Here is a 24,381-nt window from a genome sequence, read left to right on the forward strand (position 1 = left end):
TACATGCATGTTTTAATAAAAGGCATTTGAAGTTAATGTTCTTTGAAAAATAAAGTTTATTTACTGACCTGAAAATTATTTTTAGGGAATTTAACAATTTAAAGAAAACTTTCTGCTTAACTTATTAATGAATACTGTTTAGATTCCCTTTTGCTTCATATTTAAAATCTGTCAGAATAAGATGCTGTTTCAAAACTGGCATTGTTTCACATTTAGACAAAATGACTTCAAATTGAAACCATGAGTGACTGAACTGTGCTTAAAATTGTGTGGCTTTTTTGTTCCTTTTTTTTTTTGTTTGTCTTTTTTAATTTAGCAAATACTTAGCAAAGACAAAGACTTTAGCAAAGACAAGGACTTCTATAAGACACATAAGACAAATCAGAGACTGAACACTTAATACATGAAATTTCTCACTCTATCTCCAAGCTGGAGTTTATGGGTGTTACAATCAGGAAAACTTGCAGTGATTATGTGCAAGCCTTCCTGTTGGAGTGACTTAATTTTTAGTTATATTAATCAGGAATTGTAAAAAAATTAATTTGGATTTCTTGTAGGAGATATAGAGAAATTTAGTTCCATTCTTAAATTCACACAGCTTGAGGCGGTGTTAAGGGATTGTAGAAGCCTGAAAATGGTGGTGAATGTCATTAGAGGAAAAGCAAACTATAGCTAAACCCTTATTTCCAGTCACCCTTTCTTAGAAGCTCAATTCCCACTTGCTGGTGGATTCAGCTGGAGACGCCCAAACTGTTATCCATCCCAATGGGCCGTGTGTCTGTCCCTGAGACTGTTGTGTTAGTGCTGCACTGACTGGATGACATTTGCCTCCCAGCCTCAACAGTTCATACCTTGCATGTTAACCTCTACTGCATTTTGGCAGTAGTTCGCAGGGTCAGTTTTCCATTTCCTAAATCTGCTTGGGGAAAATGGGGAACAAGAATTGAAAGCAAAATATTCTGGGTTCCTTAAACAGACTGAATAAGGACATGATTTGTAAACTGTTACCCTTTCTTGCAATCAGCATGGAGGAAATCTAGTTTAGATTAGGACTCTATGGAATACCATTTTATTCTCATTTAAGACTTGTGCTCTTGAAGAGAACACTCCAAACCTCAATTCCCAGCACTGGTTAATGTCTCTTCAAGATAAAGTATAGTCATGGTGTTTTTGTCAAGTATTTTTTCTCTTATTTCCCACAGTCAAGGAAACAACAGGGGAAACTGAGCAGATGTTGTCAAGGAAAGTGGCATCAAAACAATTTTGGGAGTTTGGTTTTACTGAGGGTCTCATTGATACTGACAGAAGTAAAACTGGAGCATTAGCATAGCTCCTTGAAGAGTTCAGAAAATCATTGAAACTAAATGGCGTGACAAAGTATAAGTGACAATTAGGCTTTGCATCAAAAGTGCTTGCTGTTTGGTGGGTCAAATGACTGCCACGCTTCCTAATGCCATGTAAAATGTAACAGTGGTATATCTGTAACGCCGAGACCTTTGGCCAATTCACTGTTGACGTCTGAATCGTTTTTTCCCCCTGCTTCTCAGGCTGAATTTAGAATGTGGGACCCATGATATACAAAAGTCTTTATTTTAGAGATAATTGCCCTCTTGACGCTCATCAATAGGTTAGTGTCCAGCGGTGAACGGCTCAAGTGAACGGGTCTTTTTTTTTTTTTGGTAAGTCTTAAAAAAAAAGAAACAATTAGAAAAACCTCCTTGTATCTTGGAATTTTATCTTTCATTATTTGTTTTAAAACTCACTGAGATTGTGCTCAGTTGTAATTAATGGTTCTTCTTGACTCATATCTGTAAATATGGTCACATTTCAGAAAATGCATAGCTAAAAGGCTGTGTGTGATCTGGCATTTCATGTGTTGTGTTTGCATGTTTACAGTAAATCTTGGGGGTTGTTCCCACCATTTTAAAAAACACTCTATGCATAGGTCTCTTGTCTGTTTTTGCCTGGTGTCCTTGGATAATAATAAAAGGAGCAGCAGTAGAATTGTGTGAAAGAGACTGGCATCCTAGTTCCATACAAAATTAAAACCACATGACACTTTGCACCACCATATTTTCAGATACGAAATTTGTCACCAGGACAACTTCACTCATAGATCTAATGCAGCTAAATGCTTTTACTGCCACTGGTGTAGATGGGCAGCTTGCAGGCAGCTTGCAAGCAGCTGTAGCTGAAGTCAGTACCTGCACCTAGCTTTCACCATCATGAATGTAGCCATGACTTGAGGCACCTTTTGCCAAGGTCACTTTAGTGTGATCTTTCCATTAATTTTGAGAGTGCAGAGCATTAATGAGCTTGGAGATTGAGGAGTAACTTCACTCTGCCTGTTCTTTTAATTAAAGATCATTGCTACCCATTCACTGAGAAAAAATTATAATCATAGACCACAGCTCTTGCTGTGTATTTACATCACCTAATTTGTGGCCTGGGGAAAAAAAAAAATACATAACCCACCAAACAAAACATAGGTGTAGAAAAGGAGGGCTATTCTTGGAAGAGGGCCAGGTAAGACCTGGTCCCCCATCCTCCCTAGTGGTGCATGTAGACAGCAGGTTCACCATGGCCCTCCAGAAGAGAGCATCCCCTGGGAAAACCCCTCTGCAGCAGCCAGCTTCTTCCTGTCCTTCTCCCCTAGTGGGAGGCAGTTCTGGTCTTGGAAATGAAAGTGTGGAATGCTCCATGGACCACTGTGACTCAGCCTGTGGCAAGCAGAGGCCAGAAATGCTGCTGTTAGTGGGTATGACTTCATTTTTGTGTCAGAAATGGGCTTGAACTCCTGACATGGAAAACCCCTGGGAACCTACAAGAGCAGTGATAGTTTGTGCTGTGCTTGCAGCTGGAGTTAGGGGAGTCCCAGGGCTGCCCAGTTTACTGCCATTTCTTGCTATCTGGTGCATTTCTAAAGATGGAACCCTGAAAAAATTCACCTTTTGATTAAAAAATTGACTTTGGAGAAGTTGAAAATGTAGGCCCTAAGCCTCTGCAAGACAAGCAGGAGAAAAATCATAGGGGTGGGTTTGTTTGGGTTTGGTTTTTTTGTTTTTTTTTTTTATAAGTCTCAAGAATATTTTGGAGCCCTTCTCAAAATAGCTGGTTAATGACTTTGAATGGTCAGCCTGAGCCCTTCTGAAAATACTTGTCTCTGAAGTCAGACTTCAACTGATGTGATGATTAGTTGCACCATGAGCTGTTGATAAGCACAGAAAATCATCCAGATGTCTTTCATCCTGTGTCTTTGCTCCTCTTGTATGTGCCACACAAAATCAAGTCGTTCATGACCTGGAGTACCACCTGGGCTTTGCTGGAATTTTAAGTTCTTCATTTCTTTTTGGCTTTTATTTTGAGCAACTTGCCTGTACCAAAGCAGTCTGAGGGGTGTTTGCTGACTCATCTTTAGAGCACAAACTCGAGTGGTATTTTGGTTTCAGGATGAATGTTTTACCCTGCCTGTTGTTGCTCCATAGGCAGTCAAAGCTGAAACAAATGTTGCCCGAAATTATTTATTTCATAAAGGTTTTTTCACTGATAATCTAATGGAATTATTGTTAGCATGGGGGTGGAAACATTCTCTGTTCTGTTTGGAGCTGTGGTCTTTCTGTGGTATTCTCTGCACTGAAGTGAAATGGTGCATATGCTTCTGCTAAAGAACAAAACATAGCTAGGTGGCTCATGCAGGGCTATCCTCCCTGCCAAAACACAAGGGTTTTGTATGAATATGCCACCCTTTTTCCTTCCATCAGTAGCCAAAGTCAGCTGTGCCAAAGAAAAGTCCTTTTATTTAATTTATTTTTTTCAATACAACCCACACACCCACACCATGGAAGTTACAATCATATTTTCCAGTAACCACAGAACTGTGAGTGATGGCACGTGTGTTTTAAATAAAACTGGGAGGAGAACTGATGTAATGCTCTCTGGGTTATGTTTTTATTTTTTTTTCTTTTTCTTTCCATATTGCTCCCCCTCTTTCTTTTCTCTCCATCTGTTGGCTGCTATATGGGTTATTTTTATTTGAAGATTTATTTTTTTCCTTGCTGCAAACCACAATGAGGGAACTGTTGAAGCTCTGACACCTTGAGCTCACTTATAGATGGATTTCTTTAAAGTCTTTATCATTACTGGGCGGTGCACTGTACCAACTTGTATAATCTTAAGAATTATTTTTTCCTTTCTTCTCTAGAAGTGAATTAATTGTGATGATCTGATAGAGCATGTGAAAAATAAATTTATGTTTTTCTAGTGGCATACTGAGCTGCAATGGTCTGTTTCTTCAGTGAGATCACAAAATACTTTTGGAAAAAACAGGTATTTCAGTTTTTAATAAACTGCAGAGAGACATCTTCTAGAATAGCAAGTGAAACCTGTTATTCCTCTGCTACTTTTCCTACTGCTGCTTTCAATGGTTACATTAGTTCAACTCCTGCTTATAAAGGTCTGTTTGTGAATATTTAGATTTTGTTTCTTTAAATTTTCCTGGAGAATCCCTTGGAAGGGCTCAAAAGTAGGTTTTGTGTATGTATGCTTAAGAGAATAACTCTAAGTATATTTCTGTATTTCATGTTAAATTCAACTTTGAAAAATAAGTTCAGCCATAGAGCTTTGTGTGTGGGTCCATGCCTCACCTGCGGATGTGCTCCTGCTGTACCAGTGCAGGGTCCCTGCTCTCCAGCCCTGCTCAGGAGGCTTCAAGGGATGGGTGCCAGTCTGCCCTGAGAACACTGAATCCTTGCTATTCCTTAAATAGGAATTCTGAGGTGAGTTATGCAGCTGTGGGACAGGACAAGGGCTCTGCTGGTCTCTCTGCGTGCCCTTAGCAAGTGGGAGGTGCCCTCAGTTAAGCTAGAGGAGCTGAAGGGTTAAACCCGATCCCTTTGGGTGTCAAGGTTAAGCCTGAGCCCTGAAGGTGAGGACAGCTCAAGTTGCCTTGTATTTGCTGTAGGCAAAGAGCACAGGCAGACTCTGCCTGAATGGATGATCTCCTCTGTAATTCATTAAGCTAGAAGCACCTGGTTTGTGTCTGTGCCCCTGGCCACTCCTGACAATGGCACTTAAAGCCATTCCATTTTCAGAATAACATGAGGAAAGGGAGCCATTTCTATCAGAGCTGATCTAACTGGGGGCTGGCATGGCTCTTCCCCAGTCACTCCTCCCCACCCCACTCTTGCCCCACGACTATGTGTGGAGCTCATGTAGCTCTCTAAGTCAGCAGAAAGCCGGCTACTTTTTTTTTTGTTTGTTTTAAAATTTTGAGGATTAATTTTCTGATAGCAAGGGTGCTTGGCACAGCTTTCTGTATGGTCAGGAGCATGCCAGGGAGTGGGAGCACCAGAGGGGTGTAAGTCAATAGGAGATGTGGTTGCACAGCGGTTTAATCCAGTCTAAATTGTGTCAGACAGGCAATGTAAATAAACCATTACTGTAGGGGAGGCAGAGAGAGATTCATCTTGCTTAAGCTGCTGTGAGCAAGAGACAGCTGAGGGAACGCAGAGAGGCAATGCTGATTCGCAAGTCTCTGCTGCAACGTGAAAAATACTCCTAGGAGATGTCAGAACCAAAGGTCCTGTGCTGTGAGAAGGAGCAGATCTCTCTTGGATGGTGCTGAAATGTGGTGTTTTTGACAGCAGATAGAGTGAGTCAAGGCAGGAATAGAAAATGCTGAATAAGTCAGGTTAACAAAGTTTTGACATAACTGTGGTGCCGTTTTTTTTTTCTTCCTCTCCAAAAGCTTGTGCCTAGAAAGAACTGAAATACACTGAAATACTAGGTACAGGTCTTTAATCACATGGCCTAAGATCAGCATGTATAGCAATGCAAATTAAGATGATGTGTAATGTTAAACTATTAGACTATTTGCTCTGTTTAAAACTTTTTTTTCCTTTTTTTTTTTTTTTTCCTTTTTCCATAGCAGGAAAAAAACCAGAATTATGTGGTCTGGAGAGGGAAAAAAAAAAAAAAAAGCTTTGTTTTGGGAAGAAAAAAGAGCTAGTCTTCTGGGACTTTGATATGTTACTGATTTTTTTAAGTTGCCTTGTTGTTTTGTTTTTTTTTTCTTTGCTGGGAAGGTGTGCTATTGGGAAGAGAATAGGGTTAGATCTTTTTGGGTGTCTATGTTGTGTTAATATCAAAATACTACACCTTCAAGAGAAAAGCAGACCTATTTTCCCTGACCATTTATAAGCAGACTTTATACTTCCCATGTAGGTTTTAGATTCTTCCCTAGGAAAACCATGAGAGTTATCTGAAAATACATATATTTACTAATCAGAGAAGTAGGAGCAACTGATGTCAAAAGAATATCTTTGCTGCTTTTAAGGAGTGGAAGTGAGTGCTGTTCAGCCCAAAGGAAATGCCAGGAGAGCAAGTGTTTTTTGCAGCCTTTTAAAATAATCCTTGGTGCTTTCTTTGTCAGAGACAACACCATCTACTACATGCAGGGCAAGAGCTCAGGAGGCGATGCTGTGTGGGGAATGTGGCAGGAGCTTGGCAGGAGCTTGTGCACAGGAACTCCTCAGGGCTGGCAGTTATACACCACATTTTGATAAGAGCAGAAGAGTGTGGCTGTAAAACATAAAGCTGAGACCAAAGCACTGCCATATCAGTACAGCTCAAAGCCCAACAGTTTATGACTGTTAGCAGCAGTACTTTGCCCTGCTCAGTGTGTGCTTCAAATGTTAGTCAGACCTGACAGTAGGCTTGCAGGTCAGTGTAATATTTCTGCAGCGTAAATGCTATTTATAAGAAGTTATGACTACAATTTATTTACTAGAGGGTGGGGGAGGGGAGCAGACAAAGAGGCAGTCACTTCATACTGCTAAAGGCAATGACCAAACTGGAGTAAAGTCCACGTGCCCCTGAATCTGGTACTTCCACTAAGTTTTCCACTAACCTGTATTTATTTAGCATGACTGTGGTGCTATATTTTTATAACTGCACCTCCTCAAGAGGCAGACATGGCAGCCATGTGATTATTTCTCTCAGCAGAAGGGAAGACTTCCTTCTCCTCTGTCCTGATTCCAAGAAGAGAAGTCCTACTACCGTTAATGTCCTGCTACTGTTAATTTGGCTTGCAACTTCATAAATAAAAAATAGTCACACATCCTTTTTATGGGCCAGAAAGGCTCACTTTTTTCCTCTTGTAGCACTGAATGAGAAATTTTGAGAATAGTAAAAACAGGAGTCAATAATTATTTTGCCTCCATTTCTTTGTTTTGATACAGCCAAAGATCAGTGTGGAGCCCTGTGTTTTTGGGGTGTTTTTTTTCTTCTCCAAGAGATAGCATATACATTTCAACAGCCTCAAGAACTACAGGGCACATAGATTATGCTTTTGCTTATCTTCCCCAGGGCAAACTGCAGCAAACTACTCGCTGAGACAGTGCAGAGTTATAGCAGCAATACACACATGCAAACAGTGGGGTCACAATCTGCTCTTCAGAACACATATAAGCTTTGGGTGTGCTGGTGACTTCACGAACCTCCCTTTGAAGTCAGCCAAAATACACTAGCAAAGAAAATAAATACATGCAAGCAGATTAATTTTGATCTGGGAACCAAGCATTAAAAATCATGTCTTTGTCCCTAACGCAACCTACTTAGTGTTAGGCAGGTTGGTTTAGTGACCACAATAAGCATTAACGTATTTCCTGTAGAGAAGCACGTTGCATGCAATAAAGTTTTTGCTATACTAAAACCAAATTAGTTAACAAATGCTTTCTGTCTATCTGTGGATAATACTTGTGCTGACAGGCAGATAGAAGACTTAGCCATCATTTTGACAAGATGAATCCCAAGCTCTATTTCTTGCAAAACATTATTTTTTAGGCTTGGTAGCCTTTGTTTAGCTAAGCACATGTAGAGAGAGAAAAGAAAACCTTTTTTTTTTTTTTTCCTCCAAATCTTGTCAATAACAACTCATTGTCTTTTTGTTTGTTATACCTGGCTTTGTGTGATAGCTTCTAGCCTAGCTTGCCCTAACAGGAAAAAATAAAAAGTATGTGTGCATGTATATGAATGAGAAGTCTTTCTGCAGACTAAATCCAAATTTTAAAAAATACTTTTGAGGTGAGATTCTGGACAAGCTGTCATATATAAATGCTGTCCTCATGGTCTGATTCTGGTCTCATTCCTCTCTAACTTAAACCCCAATAAAGCCAGTAGTGCCTGCTGCAAGCTGCTCTGAGCCCAGGCTGCAATACCATGATATTAACTGTAAACAAATCTTGTAATGCTTCTGCAGATTTCAGAAAGTGTCCTTCTCATATTTTAGTAGTGGCATTGTTGTGTTTGGGGTGATTTAAGATGCAAGGGCTAATCTACTCAAAAAAGAAATTCCATTTCACTATTTGCAATTTAATGGAGTACAAAGAGACAGGGAAAGCACTCTACATAAATACAGATGTCTCCACTTCTGAGGCTTTTCTGTGTTCCTGCTACTTAAATGGGGATCAAGAATGATATTGTTCTGTAGGCTTGCTCTTTGTTTACAATACCCTCTTTGAAACTAGATGTCAAAATGGGTTTCCTGGATTGGTTATTGAATTCTGCAGGCTGACACTCCACTGTGAGCCCTGGGAACCTTTGGCTTTTCCCTTAAAAATAGCCCAAGTTCTGAGATTTTAAAAGCAGCTGTGTTTTGCCACCATGTGGAAAGGGCTTGTTTTTCTACTTCTCTAAATTTCAAGTATAATGTTTGGACAAGGGCAAAAAAGCCTCAGTAAAACTGTTCTCTGCCTGTACTGGTAGAATTTTATCTGTCCTTTGTGTGGCCATAAATGACCAAAACACAGGGATGAGTAAATTTGGCCCAATGGGTTTATGGATTCCTGAGCTCATGGCAATGAAATATTGTAAAGTTAATGTAAATTGTCAAGGATGACAATTTAACCTCCTAAACATATACACAGAGACCCTCTTGTTTTTCCTCAAGCTGTGCCCACGTAAGTCAGCCTTGCCCAGGCACTGCACAGTGTCACATAGCTCATGCTGTCTTTTCCAGGCCATCCTTGCTAAACCTCTTCTTTCCCTTAAAGGGTATTTAAACAGACCAACTCTTTTGCCAAACTCTTCTCCTTAGGGTAAGGAGAGTGCCCCCCAGAGAATTTGCCAAGGCAAATAGGATCAGTTTTAGTTCATGTTACTGCATTTGACGCTGCTCTTGACAAGTAGTACATCGGGATGTAGGCTTTTCCACATGTGCAGTGTCATGCACAGCTTCCTGTGCTCACTCTATGTGAGAGAAGATGGCTTAATGACAGACTTCTAGCCTTTGCTCCAAATGTTGTGGTTATCTAATTTTTGTTTCATTTTAGTCAGACCCCTGAAGTAATTAGCACACCCTGTGGGTTTTTTTGTGTGGTTTCTATCTGAATACCCATGAAGGAGTTAATTAACTTGTTTGCAGTATCTCATTAATTCATTTTTGGCCATGAACTTAATTGCTCCTTTATTACTGATGAGTAAAATAGCTTTAGGCTCCCAATTAAAATGGACTTTGATGGATGTATAAGAGCTGGGCTTTCAGCTTGTTGAATAGGCAGTGGAATTGCCATTCTGTGTCCCTTTGCAGGCCAGGCTCCTGCATGGCAGCGCTTCTCAGGGACGAGTTTCTCCCAGTTACAAACTTGGTCTTAGAGCTGTAGCCCATGGGAGGGAAATCAAATGGGAGTTAGTGCCTGTAAACCTCTGAGGGCAGATGAAACTCAAAAAATAACCTTCTGGAAAAAAAAAAAAAAAAAAAGCTTATTACTGGGGTGGTAGATTGAGCATAAACTGTAGTTCCCTCCGTTATGAAATGGCCACTCTGCTGACGTCAGGTGCCCATTGGTGGAGGTCTGGATTTCTCCCTGTGGGCATCCTTAGTTTTACTGGAGGGCAAAAGCTGTTTTCAGATGTTTGAGGGCATATAAAACATTTGTTCTTGAAATAGTTTTGCTTCCTCCTGGTGCATATTTGATGAGCTGGGGTGCATGAACATCAGTATGCTTTTCTGGGCTTAGATTTTTTCCTAAAACAGTAGTACTTTCTTTTTAATATATTTTTAGACTACTGGATGGTCAAGCATTATAGAATAACCAGGAATATTGGTGTTTTAAAGAGAAATAGCCATATTAATTTTAAATAAGTAAAAGAAGAAAACTACAAATCTGTCTCTCACTTCTCCCACCCACCCCCTCTCTATGATTCAATGTGAAGAACACACAATTTATATTCCCAATGGTAACTGGCTTGGACCCAATGACCTTTGCAAAAAATCCACTGCCTGCATGGAAAATGTAGTGAAACAATGTAAGCGTGCTTACTTGTCGCCATGTATATTTCTTAACACAATAGGGTCCTGAGACCAACTGAAGCCTCTGGATTCTTCTGCAAGAAATGTTCCCACAGGGGAGCTATTATGATACTCCCTCTGCTGGCTCTCATTCCACCTCCAGATTTTCCTTAGGAGACCTCACTTGGGCATTGATCCACAGAGAGCAAAATTACCATGTCTTGATTGCTTATGTGAAGAGTCAATACTGCCCAAAGGGTGGAGACTCTCGCCACTTTGAACTGACAAGAGGCAAAACCATCAAGAAAAAGACATCAGCTTCTGGGTAAGGTGATTACAGATGGCAAGTGGAGGAGCAAAGTCAAGCTACTTTCATACCTTTAACTGAAAATCTACTCAAAAGTTGTTTGAAATGCTTCGGACACAATTTGTTTTCATGAGAAGGAAACACTATCAGTCAGTGGTTTCTTTTCTACAAAAAAAGATCCAGAACTTCATAAGCTAAATTCCAGATTGTTTTTAATACTGTAGCAGCTTATTTGCTTCACTCATAAAAATCTGAACTCTTTCTGACTTTTCCTTAATGATGGCTTTTGGGAAGAGTTTGTTTCCTGGAATAGTGAAGGGGGAAAATCCTGCTTGCTTTAGAAACAGCTTTTTTTTTTATACTATTCTCATCACAAGATGGCCAGAGTTGATGACACACAAATTATAAAACAAAATGATGATGAAGCACAAATTTAAACCAAATTAAAAAAAGAAAATAGAAATACTGACAAACTTGTGGCAATACAGTCTGCTAACAATTTACCAATTTTCTCTGGAATTCTCCATGAAAATTTCAATTATTGTGCAACATACGAGATCTAGCTATGACTATGCTTTTTCCAAAGGCCAAAATAAGAGGAAAATAAAAGTAGCTTCCTTAGATGATACTATGGCACCTCTGTCCCTGTTTTAGCTGATTGCTTAAACACATGCTTTATAAATATTAAGTTTAAGAGTCTGCTGACCTAAGCTGACCTAAATTTTGTTATCAACTTTAACCCTGGAGGTACTGAAATTCATTATTGATATTGCAGTCCAGCAGGACAATTGTTTTTCCCTCTCAGGAGTAACTTGTCTTGCAGCTTTAGGTAGTGCCCCCTTTACAGAAAAGGGGAGAATATACCTTGGAAGGAAGTCAGGCTATGGTTATCATCTATGGTGAGGGGCCAAAATAGTAAAGTTAAGCTTTTAATTTTATAAGGTGGGAACTGAAGGAAGAGGATGCAAGGAGGAGAAGAGAAAGGAGTTAAGAGAGCTCATATGGGTGCAGGCAGGCAAAGGACACAGTAGAGGCCATCTGGGGCTCTGAGTAAGCCTGATCCTGCCTGTGGCTTCTTGCTTTCTCTGGGTCTGTGTGAGGATGAAGCTGCCCTGAATTTGCACATTTTTCTGCTGGGTGTTGCTGAAAGGAACTACTGCTCATGGGAACCTCAGTTTCTGGCAAGAGCTGCTTTGCCCTGATTCTGGCAACTCTCTCTGGCCTGTCATCATTACCCCAGTGCCTACACAGAGACACTGAATGGAATGGGTGATGGTTCTGTTTGTGGTGCCTTGGCCCCCGTTTCTTTGCAGGCACTGGCTTACATGAAGGACTCTCATTAAAAGTATCTTTCCATGAGGAAGGTTTCTTCTGACTTTGTCTGAAGTGGAATTAGTGAGTGGTACCCAGACCTGTGAGTGCCTGGCTGGTCTGTGTCTGTTGTGATGGACAAATGTAACCACATACTTTTGGATGTACTTTTCAGGACTCTGGAGAATAAAGATAGATGTGAAGCTGCCAACCAAAATCTAACCCAACTGTCCTTGCCAGCTTGGACTCCACTCTTTATCAAACAAGGCTCATGATTACTGGAGTAACAAAGCTGATTTAAAATGGTGGCAAGGGGGAGACATAGTAAAAAAAGGTGTCACACTTTTTGTTTAAATTAGTATTTGAGGTTTTTGTGGGTTGTGTTTGTTGATGACTTAGTCAAGTATCTTTTGGTCTGATTATTTTTGTGGAGCATTACCTAATTTTTTTTTTCCCTTCAGCTGTGTGAATCCCACTGTGTTCAGGGAAAGTGACTTTTCTCATAGTTCCTGCCCACCTTTTAGTGGAAACATCAGTCCCATCTTGGTATGGGAGTCGCATGCCTCTCCAACTATATCTGATGTGTCCTTGCTGCCTTCTTTCTGTGCTCTTGTGGTATTTTTTTGCTGCTTATCTCTTACATGCATGCAGCTCTAAGCAATAGCTCTCAAACCCTCCAGAAGCGCCCTGAGACACTCAGCACAGCTCTGCTCCTATTCCAGCTCTGCACGTGGCCTCTGTTTTGGGTGGTGACTGCTCTAGTTTTGGTTATCTGTCTCATAAAGTAGTTTCAATGCTGTTTTTACATGGCCCCTGAACAGGAGATGGTTGTTGCACCCTCAGATTAACAGCATTGCCAGTGACCACTTCATCAAAGGGGCTCCAGGGAAGTCCAGCAGAATGACAAGGCCAGACTATGGTGAAATTAAGGAATATAACCCATGGTGTGCAGAACATTAGCTATCATGACTGTAATCTTGTTTTAAATCTTTTATGCAGCTTTTTAGACTTGAGTATCACCATTGCTTAAATTTGCACATGGGTATAGACAGTGTTCATGTAACTTCCCTTCATACTTACCTTATCTACAGTTTCCTCCAGTTTATGTGGCTTTGGTACAGGGTCTGAGGACTGCCAAGAGGCTAGTGGGTAATCTAGGTTGGCCTAAATTCCACTGCAGTTAATGGCAATCTATCAGTGGGCTTGTCTTCTTTCTTTCAAAGAAAAGGATAGTAAAGAGACAGAATGGAGGTGCAAGCGTAGTCAAAAAAATCTGAAAATGTTTGTCACAGCAAAAATGTCAAGTGATATTTTTAGTTTGCAAAGGAAGAAAGGGGAAAGCGTACCATATTGTAATATTTAAGAAAGTTGTTGGTTGTACTGTGAGAAAATTCTCTCACTTTTATGGTAATATCATTAAATTGCTTGTGAAAAAATGTGTACCTTGCTAATCTGGACAGATCTGGAGACACTGGGAAATATTCTAGTTTAGTATAAATTGGTGTAGCTTTGCGTGGGAGCTACACACTTAGTGGCAGATAGAAATCTGTCCTTTTGTGTCTTTTAGGAGAAAATTTCAATAGCTCTACTTCAAAAAGTCATGTTTTCTATATTGTGTCAGCCACAGGCTTAATACTACCATTAAACCAGTATAAAAGTTTCTTAATTGCTACTCTGATAGGAGATATTTGACTTATATACTGCACCAGAGAATGCACTTCTCACCATGCTGTGGTGGGGTTATTCAGTATGGTGTGTTTCAGCAACAGCATGACAGGGCTTGCTGCCCAAACAGCTTTTGAAAATGTGATGTTTCCCCTCTGTCTTACTCTTATTACTTCTGTGTTAGTACTGCAGAGTTGAAAATCTGGTAATAGATGCACTTAGTGCTAGCATTAGATCTGGGAGGTGTTAGAGCCATCACACTTCGAGGAGCTGTGAACTCCTCAGTATCTGTTTTACACCTTGCTGCTATCGTGAAGAGAAGAATGGCTGTTTGCAAAGCTGAGCTCTCTGTGTCCCGGCCAAACCCTTTATAGAAGAGCCAATTTTCTCCCCAAATGTTTGATTGTGGTGGTGTTGCTGATGTTCCAAAGACAGCCTGGCAAACAGCTGCTTTTAGCTGTCAGAAAGGACCAGTCTTTGGAAATTTAATTCTGAGTTCACTTATTCGTGGGAAACGGAGAGTTAGATTTTAATTGATTCAGACCTTTAATCTTGGTCAGCTATCCCTCATTTTCCCTTCTGAAACCCAGAAATGTTATTTAGAATGCAAAGGGCTGCTGTGAAATGAGAATTAAACTATAGTTGGGAAAATACCAACAGTCCAGAAAGTCCTTCTGTGCTCTGGAGTATTCAGCTCAATTAAACAAGGCTTTTTTTCCTGATAATGAATATGCTTTTTCTTGTTTTACATGTTCAATTAAATAATGATGGAGAATATTAAATCCATGATATTTCAGAAGTTTATCCTGTTTTGCTGACCATCCTGAAGCCTTTTTTGTCTTCCAATAAGTTTGCCTCTGACTAAATGTTTCTGATTACTCGGAACTGAAGATTAATTGCTGTATTCAACTCTACCCAACCATGCAAATGTTTCTGGGAAGCTGACTGTAAACTGGGCCATAAGCAACCAGAGTCCCATAGATTATGTCCCAGGGCCAGCTGCTAGGATATTAGAATATGTTATGTTTTGTTGAGAGATAACACAATCTCTTTCCTGGATTTGCAAAAAATACCTGGGGAAAAATTGCTGGTGAGAAAGCTCTAGGGAGACTGGGTCAGAGCCAGGAGAAACTCTAGATGGGAGATATAGTTGTAATTATGGAAACTTCTGCTTGCCTGATGCCTAAGCTCTTTGGATCCCCAGGCACGTGGAGCTCTCTTGTGTCGTGTGTTTGTGCCAGATGTTCCTTGGTGTCGGTGTGGTGGCAGCTGGGTGCCTGGCACACGTGTGGCCCTGCCTGCAGTGAGCCACAGCTGCGAGCCGTGCTCTGCTGGCTGCTGCTGGTAGGACACACCGGAGGCAGAAGGGCGATGTCCCCTTTAGGAGGGCACTCGGTGCTTACAGCAAGTGTCCCAATTTCTCATCTCATCTGATTTCAACAGGGAAAGGTACTGGGTCCAAATTCTGATCCAGGAAGCATCCCGCTGCAGAATCCTTCTTGGGAATGGAGCAGCAGCCCTTCTCCCTGCACACCTGAGCCATGACAGGCTGTCTCAGTCTTGCTTTCCTTACCTGGCCTAGTGAATGTTGTCTTATGCAAGGCACAGTGGTTTAACTGGGAATGAAAGAAAAGGAAATCTCTCCTTTCAAACAGGCTCCAGGCTGGGCACACAGGGTAGGAGAAAGAGGACTGAAGTCTCTGACCCTGCATTTCCTGTTTCTCTAAGGTCTTCAACCACTTTTTATTTATCTATCTATAGATAAAATAAACTAAAGATAGCTATGCATTAGCAGAAAATATGAAGTCCAGGGCAACTCTTGGAGCAAAAGGTGTAGTCTGGTATCATCAGGGTCTGCTTTACTGACACCAAGTCCAATGGCACATGGAAAATCTCCACCTGCCCTCTGCCCTTGCTTGTTGTGGGGTATGCCAGCATCAACCAGAGCTGCTGGAATGTGGCAGCTACAAACTGGGGTGTCAGATGCTGTTTGTTCAATGGTCCCATAGGGATGGGGCTTGACACTGGTCCTGAAGTTCACTTTGAGACCAAACCCTAGTTTTTTAATATTAAGAAAAAAAAAAAAAATCTGTTTTCATCACTGGTGGGTGTGTTGCTTGCAGCTTTTTAGTTTCACCCAAGTCTGAGGCTGATGTTTCACCCCATGGAAAGCAAGAGAAGCTCTGCCTTGAGAAGGTGCTGGAGGTGATGCTTCTGACTCAGAGCTTCTTGCCAATGATTGCCCTGGATCTCCCATGTCAGGGCTCCCCTTGGCAAGCCTGTCTTGAGTTGTGTCACTTGCTGTTTCTGCACTGCTGCTTGGCCCTGTGCAACGGGTACACCACACAACCATAACCTCTTCCTCTGGTAAACAGTGGTAAAAATATTGCAAAGGCCAACTGTAGTTTATTTTCCCCCCCTCTTTCCTCTGAAGACTTTCTTTAAATACCTGTAAGTTGCACAAAAATGATGCACCACAGTGCCTCTCTGCAGTCTAGCATGCCTCTGAAGTGATGGATTTAGCAAGCCTGACACGGATCCCTTGGTGTGCTTGAGGAAAAGAAGAAAGGTCACAGGGGAGTGGAAGAAGTTGCTGTCCCAGCTGTTTCTGGCTGCTTTTCCACTGAAGATTTCAGACTGTTGAAGGTGGAGGTGGGATGAAATGAGTGCATACATCTCAACTGCTTGGGTGAGTGACTGTGCCTCAGGCAGACTTTGTCAGGGTTTGTGCCAGAGGGTTTCTCAGTGGTGACACAACTGTGTCGGTCCAGTGGCTTTTCACCACTGTAAGGGATGTCCCTCCTCTTCCCTCCCACCCTGCAGTTGTGATCTTTCCTCCTTGCAGTGGGATTAGCACCTGTTGGTTCAGTTAGCATGATGAGCAAAAGAAAATATTAGTTTTTAGGGGGCTGAGTTACGTTGGGGTTTTTGGGTTTGGTTTTGGTGTTTTATTTTTTGTTGTTGTTTTTTGGTGGTTTTTTTTTTTTTTTTTTTTTTTTTTTTGTGTTTCCCCCCTTCCCTCCAGGTTTAGTGAGCTGAGCTGGCTCTGGGAGGCTGGTAAGCTGGGCAGCCTGTGCTGAGGTGGTAGGATTGGCTGTTAGACCAAGCTCAGCTGTGGTGGCAACCACAGGCTAATTAAACAGCAAGGGCTGTGACATGCTCAGCATTTTCCCCTTCTCTGAATGCCACAGGGCTTAGACTGAGCAGCACATTTGAAATGCCAGGAAGAAATCTACCTCTATGCAGAAATTAAAACTTTCTAATTACCTGTTATTTTTATGTAATGCCTTTTATAATTTCTTTGCTGTATGTTTTTTTCCTTTTTTCCCCCCATATTTTTGTAGCCACAAAGAGGAAGAAGAAAAATACCCTGTCAGGCAAAAAAATTATGCTTTTTGACTAATGCAACTAAATTAATAAAATATTTTTGTTTGGTTAGTAAAACAAGACTTTCAAATATGAAAAGAGCTGGTGAAGATTGCGAGTTCAGATGGCTGTTTTTGCCAATAAATAATTCCATGGCAGTAATTTTAAGCCATTTCAGATCCTGCTGGTCAGAAAAGTGGAAAGCTGTTCCTTGAATTTTCAGATGTTTGTGTAAATAATTCCTTTTGCCCTACAATGAGAATTAGCGGATCTGCTCAGACATTCCTGGTGGTTTCCCTGAAGGAGGTGAGGGGGCTGGACTTGCCTTTGCATACGCAAAGGGCAATAAAACAAGCAGCCAAATGGTCAGAGAGGTCCCCATAAACATATCAAAGTTTACTGCTCAGTTTGTGTAGCCGGCCTCCTGCATCTGGAGGAGATGGGTTGAGCTGGGCTGCCAGGCTTGGAAGCAAGGCAGGCACAAAAGCATACTTGGATTTCCAGTGCTGCTGAGAGGGGGGAGGGAAGGGGACCAGAAAATGGGTGATGTTTTTTATGCTGCTGGTTCCATGAGCATTTTGTATGTGAATGTGTATCAGCACACACAGAAAAGGGAAGATGTGTTTGGTTTGTTTCTATTTTTTTTTTCTTTTTTTTTCTTTTCTGCAACCCTGTCACTTCACAGGGCCTCAAACAAGCAACAGCTTCTGCCATTGATGCCTATAATAGGACTGTGCTGGTAATAAATTACAGCAATGAGCTTGTTAGCAGAGTGCAGGCTTTAAACACTTGCTTAGTTACTGTAGCTATAGCTCCAGATCCTCAAAGTGCTCGAGGCAACCCAGTGCCTGTGACAAGAGAGCGTCCCTAACCCAGGCTCTGCCAGGGGAAGGGGCAGGATTTCCATCTCTTGGCCTTACAGGGCTGTTAGTAAAAAGACAGCAGGACTCAGCAGCAAAGATAAGTAATGACAGCATTTTTACCCTTTTTTTTTTTCCTTTTTTTGCTGTATTATTGACCTTCTATTAAGGTGTGGACTGAGGAGTTGCATATAGGAAAACCTGCCTCAACCTATTCTGCAGGCAGAGAACAGCTTATCTTCAGTCTTCCATGAAAAGACTTAGATGAAAGAGAAGATGAGAGCTTGTTTCACTCAATACCAATCAAAGTAATATAATATGTATTTGCTTTTCTCAATTACAGGCCTGAAATGGAAGGCTCTAGGGGAAACTTTTTTTTTCTCTCTATCTTATCATTTTCATGCTGCCTGCTACTTATGCATGAAGGAAGAGAAAAGAGAGAATGACAGCATTCAGGCCCAGGCTTAGAGCAATGAAAGCTGAGGAAATTCAGCAGCAGGTCCAGAGTTGCATGCAGACCAGGAGGGAGCAGAGGAAGCAGTAACTCACAGCTGCAGCCAAGGGCTCCTTTGCTGGTGACGTGTCAGCCTGTGTACCCTTGGTGCTCAGGGCTGGTGGCCTCACTTCAGCCCTGTCTGGTGCCCCTCTGATGTGGGGCAGAGCCAGAACTGCCCCACAGGAAACACCGGGGCCGGCTGGGGACCCCACGCCTGCACAGCCATGGCCTCAGCATCTCTGCTGCTTTGCCCAGCTCAGGCCATGTTCTCCCAGAGCAGCGCCAGAGGCGTTTCCAGCCCCCCTGAGCAGCACGTGGCCTTTGCAGCATGAAGCACGGTGAGGGAGCTGCCCTCCATGGGGCTGAGAAGAGGATGAAGAAGTTTGCTGAGCTCCTGTGGGAGTACAGGAGAACAGCGAGTGCCTTGGTGTCAGGGAATGGGACAGGCAGTGCAGGGATGTCCCTGGGAGAGGCTGAGAGCAACTGAGAGATGGAGGGACCTCCTGAGGTGATGTGATGGGAAGGCTGGAAAGGCAGCTGCTTGCACAGCTACATTTGGGATGATGTATCAAGTGTGTTGCTTTTGAACGGGTAAAACAAATCACTGAACTTGGCTGGGCTTGGAGAGATATGTCTGACCATCTGTGTGCTTAACTGGTTTCCTTTCTTCATGTAGGAGCTAGTCCAAGCTCCATGAAAGTCAGAACAACCTTGTTGACTTAATGGATTGTGCCATTTAGGGCCAGGATATTTTTTTCACAAATATTTTACAGTTTGGGTGGTGGGCAGGAGGGCAAGTGGCCAGTTCAGCATCCTTTCCTTGCAATTAATTTTGGTCAGTAAAAAAACTGTTCTTTTCAGAAATTATCTTTTTTAAAAACAGAATGCATGTTTTTGCAAAAGTAGGGTTACTTTTTTACAAAACTTTTAATGATTGAATGAAAAAAAAAGCAATACAGATATTTTTTGGTGTGTTTTTATTTCTAATTTACTATTTGGTCCTGTCTCCCTTTTAAGAAGCTAAAAGAGAAGGAATAAAAAGAGTAATTATAAACTTCTTTTTCAGTAAGAGGCTTTTGAAGTTGAGTGTCTTGAAAGTCCCAAAGAAAAAAAGAATCAGTTTATACAGTGTCACCAACTTCTTCCCTCTGACTTAAGCAGAGTTCATAGGAATTCTGGGTAGTCACCCAGGAGGAGGAAGAATCATATAATGGTTTGGGTTGGAAAGGTCACCTAGTCCAACCTCCCTGCAATGAACAGGGACCTCAATTAGACTGGGTTGCTCAAAGTCCTGTCTGGCCTGACTGTGAATGTTTCCAGGAATGGGGCATCTGCCACCTCTCTGGGTAACCTGTTGCACAGTTTCACAACTCTCACTGTAAAAGAATTTTAGCCTGAGCCTACCCTTTTGTAGTTTAAGAGCATTGACCCGTGTCCTGTTGCAACAGGCCTGCTAAAAAGGCCGGTTCCTATCTTTTTTGTAAGCGCCATTATGTACTGGAAGGATGCCATAAGGTCACTCCTGAGCCTTCTCTTCTCCAGGTGGAGCAAGCCTGACTCTCAAGCCTGTTCTCAGTAGAAGAGCTGCTCCATACCTCTGATCATCTCTGTGATCCTACCCTGGCCTCTCTCCAGCAGATCCATGTCTCTCCTGTGCTGAGCCCCCAGAGCTGGATGCAGGGTTCCAGGTGGGGTCTCAGCAGAGCAGAGGGGCAGAATCCCCTCCCTGCCCTTCTGCCCACGTGTCCTAGGATGCAGCCCAATGTTTGGCTTTCTGAGCTGTGAGTGCACATTTCTGGCTTATGTCCAGCATCTCCTCCACCAGCAACCCCAAATCCTTCTCAGCAGGGCTGCTCTCAGTCTGTTCATTCCACAGCATGGATTCCTATGGGGAGGTTTCCTCAACCCAGGTGCACCTTGCTCTTGCTCGTGTTAAACCCGATGACATTTCCAAGGCTTGTCCTTGTCCCTCTGGATGGCATCCCAACTCTCAGGCATGTTGACAGCATGCAAGGGAGTTCAGTTTGTTCAGATCTCCAATTAATTAGAAATCTGTGGGGCAAAAATGTTCTCACTTGTGTCCATAGGGTGGCTCAGAACAGGAAGGTTACTGAAGTCAGAGTTCCAGTACTTCAGGGAGTGAGGCTGATGTCAGTGAACATACACAAAGATGTTAAAGAAGGCTACAGGTAGATATCAAGGTCTTATTCACTCCTAAAATCACTAGCCTGTCTTGCATATTCAAGCTTCCGGTTTTCCATTTAAACCAATATTTATACAGAATGAAAATATTCACACTATAAAATTTTTAGTATATAAACCTCAGTATCCTCCTAATTATTCAGTCAGCTGTTTGGATGTGTGCACTGACAGGGACAGTATGAAGGAACAGTGGCTCAAGTGTGTTTTAGTGTGAACGGGGTTTCTATCTGTGTTAGCCACTGTTAGTAGGCGGCAAACCCTTAATAATAAATATTTTTTTAATCCTGATTTTGTTTTATTTTTTCTCATTTCCTTATTTTACAGCTTGCCCATCAGCTTCATGCCAGCCTTGGTCAGCCTCATCTGAGGGATAAGAGACAGTGAAAACTATTCAATTTCTGTGTGGGATTTTCTCTACTGCATGGCTTTGTTTATAGGATTTTAAAATTTAATTTCTATAAAGAGCCCTTCTTTGCACAGAATCCCTGACACCTTTAGTGGATTTACTGAGAAGCACCAAACAAGTTTTTTATGTGTTGGAAAAATGCAGCCACCTCCGAGGAAGGTGGTGTTATTTTTACAGTTTGGGACAAAGTGTAAGACAAAAATATCTGCCTGAACTCAGAGCATGGAGCACTGGGAGGTGAATTTCTAGGATGCTAAGTTTCTGAAAATAGAGAGGATGTCACAAAGTCTCTGAGTGTTACCTGAGAGAAGGCATCTCGCCGATCCCTTTTCCCTTCTTGTAAAATCAGATTATAGGTTTGGGAAACAGTATGCAGTCTGGGTCAGAAAGCAATTTTGTCCCTTGGTGGTTCCCTCTAAAATACTAATGAGACTGAAAATTATTGATCCGTTTGATGAGGTGTTTTGGAAAGGCTAGGCATGCAACTGCGGGCCCATGCCCAGCAAAGCACAATGAAATTTCAGTGTGTAGAAAGCTCTGCTAGTGCTGAGGTAATGAGGGACCCCACAGCTGTGTTACTCCAAGGTTTCTTATAGTAATTTTCCATGAAGCTATGGAAAAATATTTATCCTTCCTTCTATAAACATGTCTTTTAGAGATTTAAGGGAGGGCATGCATGTAGACATACAGAGAAAAAGTCCCTTACATAGCCATAAATAACAAAATGTCTATGTTTTGATATTCTAGGAGGTTTCAAGAAAAGCTGTGTTTGCTGTCACCCACTCCATTTTGGTTTGTAATTAGACACAACGTTTGTAGCAGAGAGGTCTCAGGTTATTGCCTCCTTTGTGGAAATCCATATACTCTGAGGACCATTTTCTGGGATAGTGTGGATGAAAGAAATGGTACTTATTTCATGTTCTTCAGTAAGTCTGGGGTGTACACCATGAAAATAAATGCTTATGAGGATGACCCACCTCTCTCTTTGTTCCCTCTTTACTCATGCATATCTGGATTTCTTGTCTCTCCTCCCAGGCCTAGTTTTCACTCAGTTTCTGCCTCTATGAAATCCATGGTATTACACTGCAGCAAGGCCCTTTGTAATATTGAGACTGGTGCTTTTATCTGCAGCTCAATCTCCCCAGCATCTTGCCAACATGCACAGTAAGGTAAAAAGGAAAGCTGAGCACATGCATGTGCTCAAATGGAAAGTTGTGTTTATGTGGTTGTGGTTATGGTCGGACAGTAACCAGCTTTGCATTCCTGGGCATACACAAGAGATGTGTCTGAATTTTCTGAGTCTGCCAGTTCACTCAACATTATTTCAACAAAAAGTCTTTGATTAGGTCACAAAATGCAAGATAAGAAAGGACTGCTTTGACCAGGCACTGATTCTGTTGTCGATTCATAGATATAGAACCTAAAAGGATGGTCACAGATGACTTCTCTTTGGAAGGAAGAATCTGAACTATCTTTCTAAGTGGGGATAAGCTAGCCATTACTGGATAAAATATTTCTTCAAGCCAAATCAAGTAGGCAATGATGTTATTTTTCTCTGCAATGGGCAGCTTTCCCTAACAAAAACCCCAAAACACCAAAATCACCATACACGAAAAAAAAAACCCCTTACAGCCCCCGCCCCCCCCCCCCAAACACCAACCAAATCTGACCTGTATCAGTTTTGTGAAGAATCATGACATATTGAAAATGGTTCTGCTCTGCAGTTGAAATATTTTGAGAGCTTCTCCCTTGCCACCATTTTCCATAGGTTTTAAGTTTCAAGTTCTTTTCTATGTTTGAGACAGTGTCAAGGTGTTTCAGTGCCAAACACATCATATTTTGACTTAGAATAGGAATGGTATTTCAATCAATAGATGAATTGGAGTCACGGCAGGATTCCTAACAAATACATAGGCATGAACTAATTCAGCTATTCTGTGCTCATGTTGTAGGCAATAGTATAGGAATATGAAAGAATACAGAGGGATTTTAAATGACATTTCTTAAATTTCCTCAGTTAAATTTTAAATACTTATTCCAAGGCGGTTTCCCTACCATTAGCTGAATTTTAACAAGAAATTGTGGTTTTATCAAATCAGACTTTTGGAAAGCTATTCTATGTTTATTACTCATCTGCTGAGTTTTTTTTCTTTTTGTGCTTTTGGAAAATGCTGGTCGCACTTGGAAAATGCTGGTCACAGGGCTTGTTTGGATTTTTTGTTTGTTTGTTTTTTGGTTTGGGTTTTTTTTTCCTTGTTTGATTTTGGGCTTCCTTTTGACAGAAATATCAAAAGTAGTAGGACACCACTAGGGGTGCTTGTCCTGATCCCATGTTTAATTCCTGCTTGGAACTTTTAGCACTAGTATTATTAATGGAGATATCATGGGCTGCAAGCACATCCTGCTATGAATTGCTGTATTATGCAGGCCAAAGGGAATTGGCTGTTCCTGTAAGAGAATAATTATGCCTTCAATGTTATAAAGGGATTGGATGGTAAGGAAGCTCAGGTGATGGAGTGCTATCGCACTCCAACCTAAGCTGTTCTACTGATACTTGTTTCCTGGTCCAAGGCTTGTTGCCCCTTTTTGATCTGAACATTATTTTTATTTCAGCTTCCAGACACTGTTGTTTTTTGCCAAATTACAGACCTATCTGTATGATCTCCATGCCTCCTGATGTCCAACCTGAACCTTGCCTGGTGCAGCTTGAGACTGTTCTCTCTCACTGCTGCTGGTTACCTGGGAGAAGAGGCTGACCTCCACAAACTACTTTCAAGCAGTTATGAAGGGCAATAATGTCTCTCCATAGCCTCTTTTTCTCCAAGCTAAACATCCTCAGCCGCTCCTTATATGACTTACCCTATACTCCTTAGATTGGTCAGTCTTTGTTACTGCTTATCGTGTTTTATAACTTTCTAGTGTTACCTGCCATTTTTTATACATATTTATTTCTTTGGGTTATTAATACGTGTTGGAGTGTATTGACCACAATATGGCCAGCTGCAGGATTTCACCAGGAGCATATGTTTTGGCTGAAGGCGCTGCTGGTCTGCTCTGCCCAGTGTGAGCCTTTGGTGGCTTATGAAGAACTGCTTGTTCTAGTGGGAGGTTTTAGTGGGACTCTGTAAAGGACCCTGTGAAATCAGGGCCTTATGTAAGACAGAGATCACTTTGCCACTTGCATGTTTTATGTATTATGTCCAAAACCTTGCAGTGTAATTATTATAGGAGCAAGAGCTGTATTCTGCCTGCCATAGAAATTCCCTTTTCTGCCTGAGTATGAAGACAGTGGTCTCTAGGATCATCATTCTCCCCTGCATATTCCCTATGCCTGATACTTCTGGCCTAATGGAACTTGGCAGAGCTGACTAGTGTTGATTCCAAGTTATGACATGTAGCTAAGCTGAGGATCTTATTGCCACAAGGAATCAACAAACCTCAAGGCTTTAGCAGGATACTGTAAAGAAAGGGACGCTCATT

At 41.6% G+C, this 24,381-nt stretch overlaps 1 long non-coding RNA gene across 5 annotated transcripts in view; it reads left to right on the plus strand.

Moving 5' to 3' along the window:
- Positions 1-24,381, plus strand: part of LOC144245989 (uncharacterized) — a 407,049-nt gene that overhangs the window by 23,899 nt on the left and 358,769 nt on the right. The window contains exon 1 of one of the 5 annotated variants that reach the window (XR_014954461.1): positions 4-16,260. The exons of 3 other annotated variants lie outside the window; for them this stretch is intronic. This is a non-coding gene — a long non-coding RNA (uncharacterized LOC144245989). One more of the 5 variants, XR_014954470.1, reaches the window with a different exon arrangement.

The sequence above is a fragment of the Lonchura striata genome, chromosome 3 (genome assembly GCF_050655825.1).
Source record: "Lonchura striata isolate lonStrDom1 chromosome 3, ASM5065582v1, whole genome shotgun sequence".
Taxonomy (NCBI): Eukaryota; Metazoa; Chordata; class Aves; order Passeriformes; family Estrildidae; genus Lonchura; species Lonchura striata.